This window comes from Pelodiscus sinensis, chromosome 18 (assembly GCF_049634645.1).
Source record: "Pelodiscus sinensis isolate JC-2024 chromosome 18, ASM4963464v1, whole genome shotgun sequence".
NCBI lineage: Eukaryota > Metazoa > Chordata > Testudines > Trionychidae > Pelodiscus > Pelodiscus sinensis.
In genome coordinates this window covers 26,327,507-26,349,366 of record NC_134728.1, presented here as the reverse complement: position 1 = coordinate 26,349,366, position 21,860 = coordinate 26,327,507, and the positions used below count along the sequence as shown (strand labels likewise).

The 21,860-nt window shown below is 46.1% G+C and overlaps 1 long non-coding RNA gene across 1 annotated transcript in view; it reads left to right on the top strand.

Annotated features, from left to right (window-relative positions):
• Positions 1 to 21,565, top strand: part of LOC142818861 (uncharacterized) — a 125,262-nt gene extending 103,697 nt beyond the window's left edge. Inside the window, exon 6 of the long non-coding RNA XR_012896558.1 lies at positions 20,411 to 21,565. This is a non-coding gene — a long non-coding RNA (uncharacterized LOC142818861). The remainder of the gene's footprint in view (positions 1 to 20,410) is intronic.
• The last annotated feature ends 295 nt before the right edge of the window (positions 21,566 to 21,860 follow it).

The following is a 21,860-nucleotide window of genomic DNA, read 5'->3' as shown; positions in this document are numbered from 1 at the left end:
CCGGGAAATTCAAATCCCGGGCTTCATTTGCAACTCCGTATGACTACATTACCCCCCTTAGTTCGAACTAGGGGGGTAGTGTAGACATACCCTGAGAAATCAGAGATGGAGTGATCTCTTTGTAGGACATGTTCACCCACAGGTGAGGTGATGTCCCTTTATGATTTTCTGGGTGAGTTTATTTGAGAATAGCCCATATCCTATTTGCATGTGGAAATAATTGTGCACACACAGTTTAGAAGCTGGTTTAAAACAACATGTAAATATTGTAATTACACAGTGAAATTGCAAACCATGATTTGTCAGCATGAACACACTTATTTTGATATCATTGTCATGACATCAATGAGTCTACTACAGGCCACCTAGCCAGGTGGAAGAGGTGGATGAGGCCTTTTTTAAACAATTAACAAAACTATCCAAAGCCCAAGATTTGGTGGTGATGGGGGACTTCAACTATCCAGACATATGTTGGGAAACTAACACAGCGAGGCACAGGCTATCCAATAAGTTTCTGGACTGCATTGGAGACAACTTTCTGTTTCAGAAGGTTGAAAAAGCTACCAGAGGAGAAGCTGTTCTGGATTTGGTTTTAACAAATAGGGAGGAACTAGTTGAGAACTTGAAAGTGGAAGACAGTATAGGGGACAGTGATCACGAAATAATAGAGTTCATGATCTTAAGGAAAGGTAGAAGGGAGACCAGCACAATTGAGGTAATGGATTTCAGGAAGGCAGATTTTGATAAGCTCAGAGAACTTGTAGGTAAGGTCCCATGGGAAGCAAGACTGAAGGGAAAAACAACTGAGGAGAGTTGGAAGTATTTCAAAGGGACGTTGTTAAGGGCCCAAAAGCAAACAATTCCGTTGTGTAGGAAAGATAGAAAATATGGCAAAAGACCAGCTTGGCTTAACAAGGAGATCTTGCACGATCTCAAAATAAAAAAGGAGTCATATAAAAAATGGAAACTAGGACAACTAACAAAGGATGAATATAGGCAAGCAACACGGGAATGCAGAGGCAAGATTAGAAAGGCAAAGGCACAAAATGAGATCAAACTAGCTACAGGCATAAAGGGAAACAAGAAGACCTTTTATAAATACATTAAAAGCAAGAGGAAGACCAAGGACAGGGTAGGCCCACTGCTTAGTGAGGAGGGAGAAGCAGTAACAGGAAACTTGGAAATGGCAGAGATGCTCAATGACTTCTTTGTTTCGGTCTTCACCGAGAAGTCTGGAGGTGTGCCTAACGTAGTGAATACAAGCAGAGAGAGGGTAAGTTTAGAAGATAGGATACACAAAGAACAAGTTAAAAATCACTTAGGAAAGTTAGATGTCAGCAAGTCACCAGGTCCTGATGAAATGCATCCCAGGATACTCAAGGAACTGATAGAGGAGGTATCTGAGCCTTTAGCTATGATCTTTGAAAAATCATGGCAGACAGGGGAGATTCCAGAAGACTGGAAAAGGGCAAATATTGTGCCCATCTATAAAAAGGGGAATAAGAACAACCCAGGAAACTATAGACCGGTCAGTTTAACGTCTGTCCCAGGGAAGATAATGGAGCAGGTAATTAAGGAAATCATATGCAAACACTTGGAAGGTAATGGAGGGTGTGTCTAGACTACATGCCTCCTTCGACGGAGGCATGTAGATTAGCCAGATCGGAAGAGGGAAATGAAGCCGCGATTAAAATAATCGTGGCTTCATTTCCCTCTTCCGATCTGGCTAATCTACATGCCTCCGTCGAAGGAGGCATGTAGTCTAGACACACCCAAAGTGATAGGGAATAGCTAGCATGGGTTTGTGAAGAACAAGTCATGCCAAACTAATCTGATAGCTTTCTTTGATAAGATAACGAGCCTTGTGGATAAGGGAGAAGCGGTGGATGTCATATACCTAGACTTTAGTAAGGCATTTGATACGGTCTCGCATGATATTCTTATTGATAAACTAGGCAAATATAACTTATAGGGCCACGATAAGGTGGGTGCATAATTGGCTGGATAACCATAGTCAGAGAGTTGTTGTTAACGGTTCTAAATCCTGCTGGAAAGGGATAACAAGTGGAGTTCCTCAAGGGTCTGTTTTGGGACCCGTACTGTTCAATATCTTCATCAATGATGTAGATATTGGGATAGAGAGTACGCTTATTAAGTTTGCAGATGATACCAAGCTGGGTGGGGTTGCGACTTCTTTGGAGGATAGGGACATAATTCAAAATGACCTTAGCAAGTTAGAGAAATGGTCAGAGGTAAACAGGATGAGGTTTAATAAAGAGAAATGCAAAGTGCTCCACTTAGGAAGGAACAATCAGTTCCATACATACAAGATGGGAAGCGACTGTCTAGGAAGGAGCATGGCAGAAAGGGATCTAGGGGTCATAGTGGACCACAAGTTGAATATGAGTCAACAGTGTGATGCTGTTGCAAAAAAAGCAAATATGATTCTAGGTTGTATCAACAGGTGTGTTGTAAACAAAACTCATGAAGTCGTTCTGCTGCTCTACTCTGCACTAGTTAGGCCTCAGCTGGAGTACTGTGTCCAGTTCTGGGCGCCACATTTCAAGAAAGATGTGGAGAAATTGGAAAGGGTACAGAGAAGAGCGACAAGAATGATTAAAGGTTTAGAGAACATGACCTATAAAGCCAGGCTTCATGAACTGGGCTTGTTTAGATTGGAAAAAGAAGATTAAGGGGGGACATGATAGCGGTTTTCAAATATCTAAAAGGGTGTTCGAACTAGGAAAACCTCATTTTACGAGGATTAAGCCTAGTTCGAACTAGCTAGTTCGAATTAAGGGGTGTGTAGCCCCTTAATTCGAACTAGTGGGAGGCTAGCCCTCCCCAGCTTTCCCTGGTGGCCACTCTGGCCAACACCAGGGAAACTCTATGCCCCCCTCCCGGCCCCGGATCCCTTAAAGGGGCACGGGCTGGCTACGGTGCCCGTGCCAGGTGCAAGCCTGCCAGCACCCAGCCAGCAGACCCTGCACCTGGCACGGCACAGAGCCACCCACCCGATGTCCCCCAGCCCACCCCCTCTTCCCGGGACCAGGCTGGCGGCTCCCGGGAGCTTGCCCTGGACCGCAAGAGGCGGGCATCTTCCTGGGCTAGTGCGGACATCGTGGACCTCGTCCACGATCTCCGCACTAGGCACAGGAAAGTGGCCGTCTAGGGCAGGAGAGCTGCCAGCCTGGCCACCCAGGAGCAGGTGTGCATGAAAATCAAGGGGGTCCACTGAGACCCCCGACCCTGAGCCCTGAGCTTACAATGGCCGTCCTGGGTCAGACCAAAGGTCCATCTAGCCCAGTAGCCTGTCTGCCGACAGCGGCCAACCCTAGGGACCCTGGAGGGGATGGACCGAAGACAGTGACCAAGCCATTTGTCTCGTGCCATCCCTCTCCAGCCTTCCACAGACTTTGGGCAGGGACACCACTCCTACCCCCTGGCTAAGACTACTCCATGGACCCAACCTCCATGACTTGATCTCACTTCCCTTTAAACTCTGTTCCAGTTTCAGCCTTCACAGCCTCCTGCAGCAAGGAGTTCCGCAGGTTAACTATTTGCTTTGGGAAGAACAACAACTTTCTCTTACTAGTTTCAAGCCTGCTACCCATTCCTTTCCTTTGGTGTCCTCTAGTCCTTCTTTATGGGAACTAATGAAGAACTTTTCTTGATGCACCCTCTCCACCCAACTCCTGCTTTTAGAGACCTCTATCCTGTCCCCCTTCCATCTCCTCTTTTCTAAGCTGAAAAGTCCCAGTCTCTTTAGCCTCTCTTCATCTGGGACCTGTTCCCAACCCCTGATCATTTTAGTTGTCCTCTCCTCTCCCAGCTTCTCTCTTCCCCTCTCTCACCTCCTTTTCCCAGTGTCCCCCAGTTTTGTTCAATACAGACAGATTCCATTTTTGAACACAATTGTCCTTTATTTTGTACATCAAGAAAAGGGGCTAGGGAAGGGTAAGTGGAAGGAGGTGAGGGAGGAATGGGGTACGCACCCCCGATAGGGAGGACTGGGCTGGCTCTGCGGGCTTCTGGGGGTGGAAGCTCTCCTGCAGCCCCCCAATTGCCCCCTCTCCCCAGATGGCAGCCTGCGGCAAGTGCAGCTGGGCTGATGGCCAAGTGGTGTTATGTGCCCAGTGTGGGTACTCCGGGCAATCCAAGCCAGGACTGCTTTGCAAGCAGGGCACCCCTTAGAACTGTCTGTCCGGGGTGGGGGTCGGGACCCTTTAAGCGCAGCCCTCGGCTAGCCTGAGACAGCAACTCCACGCTCTAAGTCCTCCTCTGATGCCCTGCCGGCACTGCTTCCGGCCATCCTTAAGCCCTGTTCAGAGTCCACTCAATGTGGACTTGCTAGTTCGAATTAGCAAAACGCTAATTCGAACTAGTTTTTAGTTCTAGACGCGTTAGTTCGAATTAGCTTAGTTTGAATTAACTAATTCGAACTAAGTTAGTTCGAACTAGCGCTGTAGTGTAGACATACCCTGAATGTTTGGATGCTTAGCTGAACCAAGTTAATCTCCAAATCTTTTGAGGTTCGGATTTATGCTTATGATGGATGGATCAAATGTAGTCTTGCTGATTCATTCTAATGCTCTAGTTTATCTAGTGGGGGAAAAATTACTCTAAACTCTGTTATACTTCCTAGAAATCACAGCAAATTAATATAGGCTTGCTTGTTAATCAAACTGCTTTCAAACACAGAAATTAATATTGAAATTGACAATTTTTTTCACCTGACATAAGCAAAAACAAAAAAAAAACAAAAAAAACCCACAACCAAAAAACAACCTCTTGGGGAATCAACAAAAAATTCCTGATTTCACAGGAGCTCCTGCTTAAAAGAGGTCTTGTTGCTTTTTAGCTCATGAAAGACAAAAGCGCTACTGCTTAGTGGGATTTGATGTTTATCTCAGTGTAGCAAATCAAAGTTTTACTGGGTTCAGAATTGCCAAAGCAGCACATTTTGTACTCTGCACCAAAAAACAACAAAAATTATCAGTGTCTGGAAGTGAAAAACATCTGCATCTAAAACAGGACAATTAGCAACAAGACACGAGTGATGCTAACGCGTTTGGTCTATTTTAGTTCACTGGCTACGTGATCAGGAAAAGCAAAGAATGTAACTACTTTTGTTAACTCTTCTTGTGCCTTTTTCAATGCATTTCTCCTTATTTTCAGTGGCAAAATGTTTGGTCATATTCTTATCTGCCTTTTTTAATTAGTTCTGTTCTAGTACTCTGGTAAGGACTTGGCTTTTGAGAATCCCTTTCTTGTATGTCAAGTAATGTGCCAGCACATATAAAATATAGACAGGGTATTGGATTGGTTGAGTTCAATTACCTGTTCGGTCCTGAAAATATAGTTTGATTTAACTTAAGTATGGAAGTCATCAGTGTAACATTCACTTCCCATGTGCTTCTGTGAGTAAAGCTCTTTTTTGCCCCAAATGCTTGAGTTAGCTTGCCATAAAAAGGCTGTAAACATGAAACAAATTCATTTTTAAATTCAAGTATAGTCCTAAGTTTTGTATGGTCTTCAAGTGGCTTTCTTATTATATAATATCCGTCTGATCTGTAAACTGGGCATATTGGTACCAATCTTTTTTGTATAGCACTGTGCAATCTACTAATGAAAAGTGCTATGATAGAGCTGGGTATTATTACATCCAGAGAGGTCCTTAGACACTTTTTATAATGTTTAGGGAGGGATCATAACACTTGATGCTGAAAATGCAGCTGCCTCTAAGGTGAAACATAATTGTTGCTTGACAGCACATAACAGTATTACGTAATAATTAAGAACAGAATGAAGAAGAAAATCTGGAACTAATTACCTACACTAGAACTTATTCAGGATACCAGATTTAATCACCCTCATTCTCATGACAAGTACTACGGGACCATTAATGATCAGAAGTAGGCAGAGCCTTAGTTTGACTTTTTTCCCCTCAAATGGGAAAAAGCCTGATCCTATGCATGCAGCAAATTTGAAAGAAATATTTTTTAAATTGTCCCCCTCTCCTCCAAGGCTATGTCTTGTTGTCCCGGAAAAACTCTGCTGCATCCAGGGAATGCGTTTGCTCTTCTGCTTTTTTTCGTGGAAGAGGAAACGTGCTCTTTCAGGGAGCCCTATATCCCTTGTTTCATGAGGAATGAGGGATCCTCCAAAAGAGGAGGCTTTTCCACCATTTGGCCCCGTCTAGATGGGGCCAAATGGTGAAAAAGCCTCTTCTGGAAAAACAATCGGAAAAAGCTACGCAAATTGCGCAATTCCCGATAGTGTAGACCTACCCCAATTGTAGTGCTGAGCAGGAGGAAATTTGGCCTTGAAGTTTTCAGAAAATCTCTCTTAAAAAGACTCATATTGCTTTACAAGCTTCTCTTGCATCGCTCTGCTGGGTCATCTCTGTCCTTATTTATGAGTAGTGATAGAAATGTAGCCGTGATAGTCTGGTGTAGCTGAAACAAAATACAGGACTATGTAGCACTTTAAAGACTAACAAGATGGTTTATTAGATGATGAGCTTTCGTGGGCCAGACCCACTTCCTCAGATCAAATAGTGGAAGAAAATAGTCACAAGCATATATACCAAAGGATACAGTTAAAAAAAATGAACACATATGAAAAGGACAAATCACATTTCAGAACAGAAGGGGGATGCGGGAGGGGTGGGGGGAGGGGAAGGAAGGTAAATGTCTGTGAGTTAATGATATTAGAGGTGGGGAAGGGTAAATGTCTGTGAGCTAATGGTATTAGAGGTGATAATTGGGGAAGCTATCTTTGTAATGGGTAAGGGTATGTCTACACTACCCCGCTAGTTCGAACTAGCGGGGTAATGTATGCATACCGCACTTGCTAATGAAGCCCGGGATTTGAATTTCCCGGGCTTCATTAGCATAAGCGGGGAGCCGCCATTTTTAAATCCCCGCTGCTTCGAACCCCATGCAGCGCGGCTACACGGGGCTCGAACTAGGTAGTTCGGACTAGGTTCCTACTCCGAACTACCGTTACTCCTCGTGAAACGAGGTGTACCGGTAGTTCGGAATAGGCACCCTAGTCCGAACTACCTAGTTCGAGCCCCGTGTAGCCGCGCTGCATGGGGTTCGAAGCAGCGGGGATTTAAAAATGGCGGCTCCCCGCTTATGCTAATGAAGCCCGGGAAATTCAAATCCCGGGCTTCATTAGCAAGTGCGGTATGCATACATTACCCCGCTAGTTCGAACTAGCGGGGTAGTGTAGACATACCCTAAGGTAGTTGCTGTCTTTGTTGAGCCCCCCGCGGAGAATGTCGAATTTTAGCATGAATGACAGTTCAGAGGATTCCCTTTCAAATGCAGATTTGAAAGTCTTCTGGAGTAGGATGCAGGTAATTAGGTCATTGAGACAGTGTCCTTTCTGGTTGAAATGGCTCATCCAGAAATATAATTTATACTATCATGTGCCAAAAGTGTCCGTCTGCTATGTACATTGGACAAACGTCTCAGACACTTTGCCAAAGGATCAATGCCCACAAAACAGATATTAGACAGGATCACAAAGAAAAAACAGTTTCTTGCCATTTCAACCAGAAAGGGCACTGTCTCAAGGACCTTTTGATTATACATCATAACACTTCTTCTAAGCCCCACTCCTGTTCTAAGCCATTGTAACCTGGGAGCACTTGGTAACTTTAGGCCACCGATTGAGCTTTTCAGAAGCCCAGAAGTATCATGGACAGATTCAGAATTTCAAAGGGGCCCAGTGCAGCAGCAGTAGCTGAGCCTGCAAAATGTGGCAGCTTGCCTATGCAAACAGCTTTAGGCGTACACAATCCTTCATTGTGCTTGCACAGGCAAAAACTTATTTGCATGCAATACTATGCCATTTGCAAAAAGAAGTGCACATGTTTGTGAGCTCATCAGGGACATGAATGTCTGCCTTGCTCTTCATGGTTCAGGATAAAATTAGTCCTAGGAATCCTAGAAAAACTGCACTTGACTGAAAGATTTGTTCCCGCTCTTTGGAATCTCACCTTCAAACTGCTTTTATTCCCCCTCTCCTTTTCTGTGGGCAAGTGGCAAATTAATGATGAATAAGGCCAGTAGAAGACCCTGAGTAAATCCAGAAAGGGCATAAGTTAGGGTCCCAGTGGGTTAAATACAATGCAGCCTACTATAAACTTTTCCCAGGGACAAAATCAAATGCCACTGAGTTAATCAAATAGACTCTGCCTTCCCTATTATGAGATGGAATGAACATCTTAGCCCTTACTAATAAGATTGTGTAAGGGCATAATGGAACTGATGGCAGCTCCTGGAGCTCCCATCTGTTAAGAGCCTTCTCAACATGGCATGTCAAAGAATGGCTAGTTTAGGGCTTTCAGATGCTTGGGAACTGCATCTATCAGACCCTTCCCTTATAGACTGAAGCTTGGACTTTCTTGTGAGTTGTAAATTATTTATTGCTTTCTTTATCTACTTTGTAGTTAGTGGGGTTTTATTTGTTTTAATTGTGTAAAGGGAATGTTGTACAACTTAGCATTAGGGCTGAAGGAGAGAAAACACGAAGCCAGTCACAAGTTCATAGGAAAGGGAAAATCTCATAAGATTTTCAGTGGTGAGGGAGCCCAGTGATTTTGGAGCATCTAAATTTTTGAGTGCCCAATTTAAAACACCCAGAAAAGGACTGTGGATAGATGCTCCACATGTTTTTGAAACCAGGCCCCTAGATGTGTTGAGATGGGTTCCTACAGCATGAGACACTCAGAATCACGACGAGCTTGTGAAAATCTTGGCCTTAATATCTACACAGCCTAACCTGCAAATCTTGCCCATTAGTAGAGAAACCCAAATGAATGGGATTGCACATGAGTCAGGATTTGCAGCAGGCCCTAAATATAGAGTTAATTGACAAAGCAATTGCTTTTCTCACTTTAAAATACATATTTTATTGACCTAAATTCTCCTTCCATTTCCAAGTGGATACAGTATTTCCTTCACTCCCTACATTATTTTGTGATCTTTCTGTTTGCTACTAAATTGCTGGTGTTTCACTAAGGGTAAGTAGCAGGCAGGGGTGCTGGAATAATTTGTGTAAGGAAAGACTGAAGCCATTGAATCTAGGGTTGCCAAATTTCTAACTGCACAAGACTAAACACCCTGGCTCTGTCCCTGGCTCTGCTCCCCAATCATTTCATCTCCTCTCCTTCCCTCACTCAGTCCCCCCACCCTCACTCACTTTCACCCGGCTGGGGCTGAGGTTGTGGTGCAGGTGCTGGCTGCTCAATGACCAGGAGCAACCGAGGTAAGCGCCAGGGTGCAGGCCCCAGGTTGGGGCCGTAAATGGGGGGCTCAAGGTGTGGCAGAGGGCTCCAGGCTGAGGCTGAAGGTTCAGGGTGCAGACGTGGGCTCAGGGCTTGAGGTGTGAGGAAGAATGCAGAATCTGAGAGGGAGTTAGAATGCAGGATGGAGCCCAGGCCTGAGGCAGAGGGCTGGAGTGTGGGAGGGGGCGTGAGCTCCAATTAGAGGGATGGGAATAGGAATGTGGAGCTTGGGGATGCTGGAGGAAGTTCAGCTGTGGGGTAGGGCATTAGGGTGCAGGAGGGAGTGCTGGTTTGGGGAGGGAGTTTGGGTGTGGGGGTGGAGTGCAGAAGGGGTGTGAACTCCTGGAGAGAGTTTGCTGGGGGAGGGGGCTAAGGTCTGGGGCAGGAGAGGGTTTAGGGTCCAGGCTCCAGCCAGGTAGCACTTAACCTCAGGCAGCTCCTGGTCATTAGCTCAGTGGGGTTAAGGCAGGCACCCTGCTTGCCATGGTTCCTTGTGGTTTCCAGAAGCAGCCGGCATGTCCAGCTCTTAGGTGGAGGGACCAGGGGACTGCCCATGCCCACAGGCGCAGCCTCCAATGGGAGTTACAGAGCTGGCACTCGGGGCAGGAGCAGCATGCGGAGCTTCCATGGCCACTGATGAACCTACAAGTTGGCCATGGCAGCCACTTCAGGGAGCTGCATGAGTCAGGGCAGGCAGCAAAGTGGTCTTAGCCTCCTTGCCACCAACCAGACTGCAGCAGCCTGGGTAGTGGTACTGACCAGAGCCACCAGGATCCCTTTTTGACTGGGTGTTCTGGTTGCAAACCAGATACTGGCAACCCTGCATGAACCAAGGTATAAACCCTGCATACAATGGAAACTCCTTTGAGCCAAGGCAGCACCTACTGCCTCTGTGGTAGCAGCTGACGTCAACCTCGTACAAGGAGGGCACGCTAGTTATTTGAAAATTCATATACAGAACATATTAGTTATTGGCTTGTTGGTCTATTTAACACTTGCCATCCAATGAAGGAGCAGAAACAGTAGCATGTGATTTAAATGACCAAGAACATGACACAAATAATGAGTAACAGACAGTATAAATGAAGTTCACAAACAACTCGTCAGTAAATTGTTCATTCAAACCATTTGGTCAATGTGCCGGGGAAAACAAATACACTTGAATCAGGAACAATTCCCTAGTGCAAAGTCAGGCTGAGCATGCGATGAAACCACCACAAGTAGAAATGGGGTTTATGCACCTGCAGCCAAGCTGCTCCTCTCTGCTCCCTTGCCCACCCCACATACTAATTCCTCCCCCCACCCTCCCAGCATTTCTGGAGTACTGTGAACAGCTGATTCTCAGCATCCAGGAAGCACTGGGAGGGATGGAGAGGAGCAGGGAGAAGACAGGGAAGAGGCAGGGTGGGATGAAATGGGGCCAGGTGCTTGAAGGAAAGGGGGAAAGAGGGGCAGAGCTGGGGCAGGAAGAGGTGGGATGGGAATGGGGTGTTGGGGAAGGGATTGATTGAGGGTGAGGTCTGAATTGGAGTGGGGAGTTCAACTAACATCCCCGGGCTGGAAGGATAGTCAGTGCCTAAGGTGTAAGGAGCCTCATCTTTCCCACAGTTCACCCAATCTCAAGCCTTTCCATCCTGGCATGGGAGGGCCAAGGGAGTTTAGTGGGGGAAAGCCCATGCAGGGAGAGGATGTATGCTCATGGTCGGCACCTACCTGCAGATGTGGGCTGGTGCTGAGGGAAATACAAACTAGATCCTGTTAATGGTGTAGCTGCAGCTACTATGTATGCTACTCTGGGGCCAGATCCCACACACTTTGAAATCAAGGGAAAGACTTCCGTGATCCATAGATTCCACTGGAGTTTGGATCAGATCATTGATGGTCCTGAAAGCATTGGATCTGCCTAAAGGCACAATAGCTTTGGGAGATGCACTAGGGCGTTCCCTGCCTGACGGCCCCTAACTAGAAGCTTTGCCTTAAAGCTACAGTTTAAGCTCCAAAACTTGATTTGCAAATATTTTGGTGGTGGTTTCTCCCAAACACTTAGCAATTTAAATTTTTGGCCATGATCGATAAAACAAATTCTCAGCCGCTGATCGTTTGTACAAAACGTAGCATGTGGGAGAGACAAGATTCCTTCCAGGTGCAGGAACAAATTGTATTTTGTAAAAATGCTTTCTTGGTTTAATGGGTGATCAAGTAGAAGTGAAAACAGTGGAGGCACCAGTTCTCCCCAAATGCCAAGTTTGGTATGTTTTTTATGTTCTCTCTCTGAGTTTGGATTACTAATAATGGGGAAAACTCCCTTTTTGGGTATGGAGTGAAATGTGTTTTCTAATACTTCCTAATGTAATCAGAATCCTTTGAAGCCAGTTTACTGCACTCTCAGAAAACAGAACACTCCAGCAAGATGCCCCTACTTTTCTTCTCCAGAATACACACACTAAAGATTATTCCATTACATTTTCTGGACTTTTATAAGGGTCTGTTTATCTCATGGAAAACCTACAGAGATTGCAAACAAATGAGGCTACCTAGCTATTTTAAGCCAAGTCCCTGAACTAAGGACTCTATGCGCATGTCTACACTGGGGAGTTATTTCAAAATAACTCCCTTATTTTGAAATAACAAGGTGAGCAGCCACACTACCCAGCCTGTAACTTTGAAATAATGGGATTGTTATTTTGAAATAATGACTCCTGCTTGTAAAGAGGAATAAGCTTATTTCAAAATAGTTATTTTGGGAGTTATTATTTGGAAATAGCCTGGTAGTGTAGACATAGCCTAATGGTCTTCACCAGCTCAATGGCAATAAAACTTCCCTGTTACCTTTAAAGGGCCTGATCCAAAGCTCATTAAAGTCAATGCAAAGGTTCCCATTAATGTTATTTTGGGAAATCCTAGAAGGTTGTAGTGCATTCTTCTCTCTGGTGTCGAGCAATGGTTCTACCTCTTCTCTTCCCTTCCCCAGCTGGACTCTGTGTGCCTAGCCAGAGGTACAAATGTGGTTCATTCCTGCTTGCAAGGGATACAGAGACAGTCTCTTTTTCCACCTTCCCTTTTCTTCCACCCCCATTCAAGGACTCGGCACATTCTGGTCCGTAGTCTTTGTATCTTGCTCACAACCTCTCTAGGTCACAAAGCAAAGCAGCTGAGCTATAGGAAGTTCCATTGAAAACAGGCCTGTTTAAAAATAAAGCTCATTGTATATTCTCAAAAAGTGGGGTTTCATTCCAATGACTTTCATAGTTCCTTGATTGAAGCTTTGGCTTAAGTTACCAAATGCCTCATGGGAGTCAGTCTTAAAGTCACCCACCGGAGAACACGATGCGAGCAGGAAATGGTCCTTTCTCTGGAAGTTATTCCAGCTGCAGATACAAATGAAAAGAAAAGCTATTGCCATGTTTGGCTGGTGTTACTTACATTCCCGGAATTTTCAACATTCCAGATGCCTCGCAGTTTAAAAATGTATTTTATGTGCAGAATGTGGCTTTTCAGTCTCTTCTGTAGCCCCTTGGACCAAGCCTTGTCTGTATTAGAAAAATGGATCCAGTGTAATGAAAATCGGTCGATACCCATGCAAATCCCCAGCTAATACAGACACTTAGGTCTGTTTAAATTGCAATTAAACCTGGTATCAGAGTAATTCCACTAGCTAAGAATAACAAGAGGCTATTATTCTCTGTGTGGACCAGATGAGGATGTGACACACACACTTTAGCTGTGTGTTAAAAAGTTGTTTGTGGAGTCTAGCTGGTTGTCGCAGGGAATGAATTTGCAGAAAGGTGAGGAGTTTTGTGGGTGGCTGCTGCTTTTTCACAGGAATTTGAGAAGCAGTTGAGTTATTGCAACAATTTTTAACTGGGGCTTGAGGAGTTTTCTGGGCAATCAAATGAACCTTTTAAGAGTATTGTGTGTTTCAATGATCATATGGGCTCTTACTGAAAGCTTTGAGAACCATTTTTATCTTAGTCTGAAGTCTGAAGTCCTTCCATAGTTATTTAGTTGCTCATCCTAACTTAAAATTAATCTGATTTTGCTACAGTGAAAATAAGGAAATAAACAGCTGACAGGAAATGCACAGAAGAACTCAAATCATATTTGTTTCTGTTTCACTGAGAATTCCAACCACACTTTCACATCCACCTCTCCCTTGACCTGCTTCATCCTTCCCTTTGACTGGACTGGACACATGTTTAATCTTAGCCATAGAGGTAAGCCTGTCTGTCTGTTATTTTGCCTCCTTCAACTATGATTATAATCAGGCCAGTTATTAAGAATTAATGCCTCTTGGTGAATAATGTTATGGCCACATTTCCCCTTGTGCTGGATTGTGATTTACTAATAGGAGTTTTCAGGGAAAGGATCGTAAAAGTGAGGCCCCCCACCTCTGTATTAATATTTAATCAGGTGTTAAGAGAGCCCTGTGCAGGATCCCAGAGTTGCTAGTGGAAACCTGAAGGGGAAACAAGGGGGCCCTATATCTTAAAGGGGCAGACAGTTTATTTTCATGTCAGAATTAAATAGGATAATTCTAAAAGGCTGGATCCAAAGCTCATTGGAATGAAAAAACACCACAAAAACAAACAAACAAAAACAAACAAACAAAAAACAAAACAAAAAAACCCTTTCCTGCTTTCAAAGGATGCTGGATTTGGCTCAACAGGAAGAACAAGAAATAGGTGTACATGTGCATGTGGGTGTGTGTGTGATTGTGTGTGAGTGTGTATGAAGTGTATGAGAGAAACACTCACCTGCTGTTGCTCCAAAGCTGAAAGTGACATAACTTAAATTTCCCAGGGTAGAAAGCATCTTTTACTAGAAGAAAGAGTAAACCACACTACCAGGTCCAAACCCTCCCAAACTTTGGAAGAGTAGTCTCTGAGGAGTTGCTTCTTGCTTTGGTGGGCCAAACCAGAACACTGAGTCAAACTCTTTCCTGACAAGCAGGGCAGCACAAACTTGGATCCAGAATCAGATCCAAGTCTCAGGTCATGAGTCCATCTCTAGACAAACTGGTGTCTATGTTCCAGCAGGAGAGGATCATCCTCTGGTTGGGGTGTGTAGGTTTACATCTGCATCCATTAAGTTCCATGCAATAGAGAATCAGAGCAGCTGCATCACTTACTGCCCGATTTGCACCTGCAACTGAGCAGGCAGAGGTGGTACCACTCAGATTTGTGTCCACTTTCATTCTGTGGATGGACACTTAACAACGCACAATGTAGAAGGTGAGGGACACCCTTCTGAACATGTATTCCTTAAATCCAGTTTCTTTCAACAGTTGTAACATTTTCCCCAATACAACTGATAACTTGTTTTGTCCCATAGCCAGGTCTGGTATACAGTATGACTTGAAACAGCGTTACCAACTGTTTAGTAAAATAAAAAGGTTAACATGCTTGGCAAACACACTTTGAACCATGGCTTTTGAGAACTGCATCTTGGTAATGTGGAATCTTTGCAGTCGTGCAGGATGGCAAGGCAAAAGCTTGTGATGTAGTAAGAGCAGTTGGCTCATGGCAGCCGTGGGAAGTGAGTTGCTCTTGTGCTTTCCCATTTCTTATCCCAGTTGACACAGGGGAAGGAGGGAAAGGAAAATCACTTCAAAATGAAATGATACCTACTCACCACACAACCGTTGGGAAGGCGTTGATGAGGTAGAGAGGGGCAGTTAGCCAGCTAGGCCACAGCTGAGGTGAACCAGGTGGCCTAAATAATCCCCTGAAAGATGACTGTGCCTACTTGAGAGGGAACAGGCAGGATTAAGATAAAAAATAGGAAATTGGCAGTAGAAAGGGCTATGGGGAAAGTAGACTGCAGTTACTTCCTAAGAGTATGTCTACACTACAGAGTTTTGTCGGAAAAACAGCCATTTTTTTCCAACAAAACTTGAGGAACATCCACACTGCAATTGCATACCTCCGCAAGAAAATCGAAAGAACAGAGGGGGTTTTCTAGCATTGGTAATCCTCATTCTACGAGAAGGAAGCCTTTTTGCGAAAGAGCTCTTTTGCTAAAAGGCACTTGTGGATGGGGAAGAGGGAGGAAAGAGGAAAAAGCACAGGTGCTCTGGTGGCCATTCCATCCCTAGCAATCATGGCTTACATGTGAGAGAGCGTCCATTCAGTCTGGACACTCTCTTTCAAAAAAGCAGATGGCTTTTTTGATGCATTGTGGACGCTCTCTTTTGGAAGAAGTTGTTGTTGGAAGATCTCTTCCAAAAAAAAGTTTTCCGAAAGAAGCATGCAATCTAGACATAGCCTAAAAGAAGGGTGGTGTGCTTGGTATCTACAATGCCAAGGAGCCTGCAGGTGAACCCTGCAAGGAGAAAGTTTGGGATGTTAAACCCGGGGGAGCGCCAGAAATTAGGGAGTCCTGTGAAAACACAACAGGGTCTGAGGAAAGACTGGCAATGGTTGACATTGTAAGATCCCCAGAATCTGGACTGGAACCAGCGAGTGGGCCCAGGTTCCCCTCTCAGCCACTGGGGAAGTGGCACAGAACATGCAGTGGAGTGTAGACTGCATAGTACAGTTGTCCAGAGAAACTGGGTTATCCTGAAAGGGGAGGACTACAGAGACCTGACTGGGGAGCCCTGAGAACCCCGAGTCCCAAGAGACAGAGAGCACAGGTCAAGGAACGGACAAGAAAAGGCATCATACCTGAAACCAGCTAATCCCCAGTGCAACTGGAATGAGCACTCCAACAGGGTATGTCTACACTACAAAGTTAGTTCGAACTAATGGACGTTAGTTCGAACTAACTTTAATAGGTGCTACACTAGCGCTCCGCTAGTTCGAATTTCAATCGAACTAGCGGAGCGCTTACTTCGAACTAGGAAAACCTCATTTTACGAGGATTAAGCCTAGTTCGAACTAGCTAGTTCGAATTAAGGGGTGTGTAGCCCCTTAATTCGAACTAGTGGGAGGCTAGCCCTCCCCAGGTTTCCCTGGTGGCCACTCTGGCCAACACCAGGGAAACTCTATGCCGCCCTCCCGGCCCCGGACCCCTTAAAAGGGCACGGGCTGGCTACGGTGCCCGTGTCAGGTCCAAGCCTGCCAGCACCCAGCCAGCAGACCCTGCACCTGGCACGGCACAGAGCCACCCACCCGATGTCCCGCAGCCCACCCCCTCTTCCCGGGACCAGGCTGGCGGCTCCCGGGAGCTTGCCCTGGACCGCAAGAGGCGGGCACCTTCCTGGGCTAGTGCGGACATCGTGGACCTCGTCCACAATCTCCGCACTAGGCACAGGAAAGTGGCCGTCTAGGGCAGGAGAGCTGCCAGCCTGGCCACCCAGGAGCAGGTGTGCATGAAAATCAAGGGGGTCCACTGAGACCCCCGACCCTGACCCCTGAGCTTACAATGGCCGTCCTGGGTCAGACCAAAGGTCCATCTAGCCCAGTAGCCTGTCTGCTGACAGCGGCCAACCCTAGGAACCCTGGAGGGGATGGACCGAAGACAGTGACCAAGCCATTTGTCTCGTGCCATCCCTCTCCAGCCTTCCACAAACTTTGGGCAGGGACACCACTCCTACCCCCTGGCTAAGACTACTCCATGGACCCAACCTCCATGACTTGATCTCACTTCTCTTTAAACTCTGTTCTAGTTGCAGCCTTCACAGCCTCCTGCAGCAAGGAGTTCCGCAGGTTAACTATTTGCTTTGTGAACAAGAACAACTTTCTCTTACTAGTTTCAAGCCTGATACCCATTCCTTTCCTTTGGTGTCCTCTAGTCCTTCTTTATGGGAACTCAGGAAGAACTTGTCTGAATGCACCCTCTCTACCCAACCCCTGCTTTTAGAGACCTCTATCCTGTCCCCCCTCCGTCTCCTCTTTTCTAAGCTGAACAGTCCCAGTCTCTGTAGCCTTTCTTCATCTGGGACCTGTTCCCAACCCCTGATCATGTTAGTTGCCCTCCCCTCTCCCAGCCTTTCTCTTCCCCTCTCCCACCTCCTTTTCCCAGTCTCCCCCAGTTTTGTTCAATAAAGAGAGAGTCAATGTTGGAAGAAACGTTATCTTTATTTTGTACATCAAGAAGAAGGGGGGCTAGGGAAGGGTAAGTGGAAGGAGGTGAGGGAGGAATGGGGTACGAGCCCCCGATGGGGAGGACTGGGCTGGCTCTGCGGGCTTCTGGGGGTGGAAGCTCTCCTGCAGCCCCCCGATTGCCCCCTCTCCCCAGATGGCAGCCTGCGGCAAGTGCAGCCGGGCTGATGGCCGAGTGGTGTGATGTGCTCAGTGTGGGTACTCCGGGCACTCCAAGCCAGAACTTCTTTGCAAGCGGGGCACCCCTTAGAACTGTGTGTCCGGGGTGGGGGTTGGGACCCTTTAAGCGCAGCCCTGGGCTAGCCTGAGACAGCATCTCCATGCTCTAAGTCCTCCTCTGATGCCCTGCCGGCACTGCTTCCGGCCATCCTTAAGCCCTGTTCAGAGTCCACTCAATGTGGACTTGCTAGTTCGAATTAGCAAAACGCTAATTCGAACTAGTTTTTAGTTCTAGATGCATTAGTTCGAATTAGCTTAGTTTGAATTAACTAATTCGAACTAAGTTAGTTCGAACTAGCGCTGTAGTGTAGACATACCCACAGTGAGTGGACCCGGTGACACACATGCAGACTTTCTTTCACACTGGATGGGATGTTTGTTTTCCAGCGGTGGAAAGAACACTTCAGATAGAGTAGGTCAATTAGCACAGTCCCTCACCATGCAGCGAAACTGGTCACTCTAATCCATACCCCCGTAATTTGAAGAAAACCAGTTCAACTGGTAAATGGGAGAACATTTGCCTTCTACTGACTGAGTTGGTGCTAAGTTATTTTCCAACCCCTTCCTCCTTTCCTCCCAGCTGAAAATGGCCCTAGCCTACATCATTCACAAAAGTGTTCTGCAGGGGCAGCTTAGCATGATCTTTCATATATCATCACAGAGTGCAGCGTCAATGCTTTACAAGTGTGTACTGAGTAGTTCTGTTTTGATTGACCTTGGTTTGCATCTGCTCTTTATGTTCCCTACAATATTGTGCTCTGCATTTCCAAGAAAAAAATAACAAAGCCAATGAAAAATGAGCATGTGTTTGTGTAGAGTCTTTCTCTCCCTCTCTGTCCTGTCAGACTCATAGCAAAATTAACTTTGTATGTTCTATTGGATTATTAGATTATGACTCATTATGTTGAGCTTATTTAGAGGAGGGTCTTCAGGTATTCACTTGATCTGGTTTTGGCTTTTGATGTAAAACTAAAATTCAGGCCTTCATTCAAAATGTTCATCTAGTGCCACAAATGTTTGGAGAGAGTTTAAGTCAGTTTATGATCTTTTTATTGAAATCTTGCAAAATCCTCAGGTTTATTTGCATTGAGATTTTGAGCCTCATTTCAAACCTGAAAAGATAAACAAGCATAATGTGCACATGAAGCAGCACCCTTTCACCAGTTCCATTGTAAGACGGAATCTCCATCGCGTGTGTCAAATCTAGAGGAAACATTGTCTCATGCATGCCTGCCTCTTCCTGTCGTGGTTCCACAGACCAACTCCCCACCCACTGATGAGCATGTTAACACTTCTGAGGTGACTACAGTAAGTGCTTACCATGAAACAGTAACATTAGGAAAGGATTTCATGTGTTGGTCACTGGCTTGCATGGAGATATGGCACTTGGAAGTGAGAAGAATGCCTGTACTATGTAAGCACATGGTCATTCAGCAACCACCTGCAAGTGCTCTGAGGACTGCCAATGCACATCAGGTGTCTACGGTGCATGTCAGGTGTTGAGTGGAGATTGTAATGAGCTTTTGAAAATTTTCCCCTGTAACAAGGTCATGACTCATCACCACAGAGCTTCCTGACGGTCTCCTTGTGAATCAGCTTTTCGGCCTCCAAGTGCCTTCTGCTGGCTGAGGTCTCGCCTTCAGTTTCCTGTCTCCTGAACTGTGTAGTCCTCCCCTCCTGGGAACTCCAATCCTCTATACACCTTGCCTCAGTGATCCACTGGCAGGCATCCAGTCACTGCCTCAGGCTACGTCTAGACTGCAGGCTTCTTTCGGGAAAAAGCTTTTCTGGAACAGATCTTCTGAAAAAACTTCTTTTGAAAGAAAGCGTCCACACTGCCAAAGTGCATCAAAAAAGTAATCTGCTTGTTCGAAAGAAAGCCTCCACACTGATTGGACACTATCTCGCTTATAAGGCCACCTAGAACCAGTTCAGGCAGGGCTTGAGGTGAACAATTGCTTCCGAATGCCTTTGCTGAAGCCTTGCTGAAAGATGAGTGTAAAGGGACCCCCCCCCCCCAGGACAGCTGTTTCTCTGCTTCTACTGTGTGCTTGCCTACCTCTTCGAGGGACAGCAAAGCTCTTGTGGTGTCTGCTTTGGTTGTCCAGCTTTTTGGACACCACAGCTTTTTTCTTTGTGCCATGGAGCTGGAGCTGTCCAAGCTGCTTTCCTGGCCCTCCATGAGCTCAACACCAAACTCATTCTTGAGACCTGTGTGCGGGAGCAAGACCAGTGTAACCACACACCATAGTGGAGAGACGGTTCTGGAGGCTGGGCACCAGTTCCGACTGGTGGGACTTGCTGGTCATGGAGTGGTGGGATGACCAGCAGCGGCTCCAAAACTTCCGCATGCAAAAGGCCACATTTTTGGAGCTGTGTGCCTGGCTTGCCCCGGCCTCCGACAATGCAATATCCATCTGTGGTCTGCCATCCCCCTGGAGAAGTGGGTCACAATCACTGTCTGGGAGCTCACTACCCCAGACAGCTACCAGTCAGTGGACAACCAGTTCAGTGTGGGAAATTCCACCATCAGGGCCCTCCTCATGGATGTAAGGCACTCTCAGGATGCAATCCCTTCATGGGGGAGGAAGGGGAGAGTCCTGGAAAAGAGGGGCCTTAGGGAAAGTGGGGTAGGAGGGTGGGGAGGCCCTGGGGGTAAAGGGGAAGCCCCATCCCCGAGGTATTGTGTTGTCTCACCCTCACACATACCTGCTGCTGGGGGGATGGCCTCATAGGAAGTAGCTCCTGGGGTGTTTGGGGGGAGGGTGAGGAAGGGGTGGCCACCTCCCAAGGGCTCAGGCACTTCCTCTCATTCTCTGTTTTTTGTGTTTGTCTCCTTCTGCAGGTTTTGAGGGCCATCAACTCCATCCTGCTGCACAGAGACATCCACCTGGGAGACCTGGACCTGATCACAGGGGCCCTGAGGTGCCCAGGGGACCATGCTGCCCACTGCCCCCCTCCAGACAAGCAGGCAGCAAGGAATAGTGGAGTTAGAGGTGGAGGAAGAGGCAATGAAGTTGACAGTAGGGAGGAGGTAGGAAAACTCAGAAATCCTCTTTTGTAATTTACCCAAGCTGGAAAGGAACACTGCTTCCTCCGGAAATGGGCACTGATGATTACACTGTAATTGGGTAACGTAAGGAGAGACCTGCAGCCCCAGTGCTGGAGATGGTAGGTGTAGTGCTGAGGGGGCTACTCTTGTAAAGAGGATCTAACAGAGAGAATGAAGACTTGTGTCCAGTTATAATTGTGGTACAGTCAGCTAAATGGAGCACTGCATGTAATAGGATATGGGCTTTGCATTGACCTGCATCTGTTACCTCAGCCAGTTCCTTCAAGCCATCCTCATAGCTGTGCATTGGGTACTTACAAAGCCCCCATTTTGCTGTTTTTAGGATTTATCCTTCTCAGATATATCCATTAAAAGTATGGTGATGTTAGTGGCAGTGGTGGTTGTATTTTATATGGCAACATGAAAAGAAATGTTAAAGGTCAATGTCCTACTTTGTCATTCATTATATGACTTCCAGCATCATGGAACGAATCAACTGTCACTCTACAGAATCATCACAGAGGACAGCAGTTCATTAGATTTTCCATGGTTTCCTGTCTCCTCCATATTCACATCTTGGGCTGTCCTTCATTCTCCATTTGCATTGTAGGTACCTGCAATCCTCATGTAAGGAGGGCAGCAATGTGTCTGTACACACAAGTGTCTGTGTTAAAATGTTGATATCTGTGGTAATTTTTCAAAAAAAATGAATGACATAACCCCGCATGTCCATCACTGACCATCATCATTTTGCCTGGGGTCCATTGAAAAGATGGTGGTGCCAACCCGCAAGTGTGAAGGTTCCATGATCAGGCCTTTTTTCTTCACCTATGCTTTTTTCCCACAGTCTCTACCACTTGTCTTTTGGTGACAATTTTAAGGTTTTGAGAGCATTGGCCACTGATCAGAAAGGGTTTCCAGACTTAAGGTGGCATCTCAATGGGGCAAATGTGGATGGGCAAATGTAGGTTTGTTATTGCATGGTCATCTCAATTTAATTTCAGTGTTACCAACAAGTGCCATATTTTGTGTTTGGCTTAAATGCCCTTGTTCTCAGAGACAAGCTCTTCAAAAGTATTTAAGCATTTCACGAGGCATACCGGAGCAGTCGACAAAGGCTTCCCTTGTCGACCGCGCTGCGGATCAGCTGATTGTCGGCACAGCGCAGCGGTCATTTTTATTTTAATGAAGCGGGGATTATTTAAATCCCCACTTCATTGACTATATCGAGTAAACGACTTTA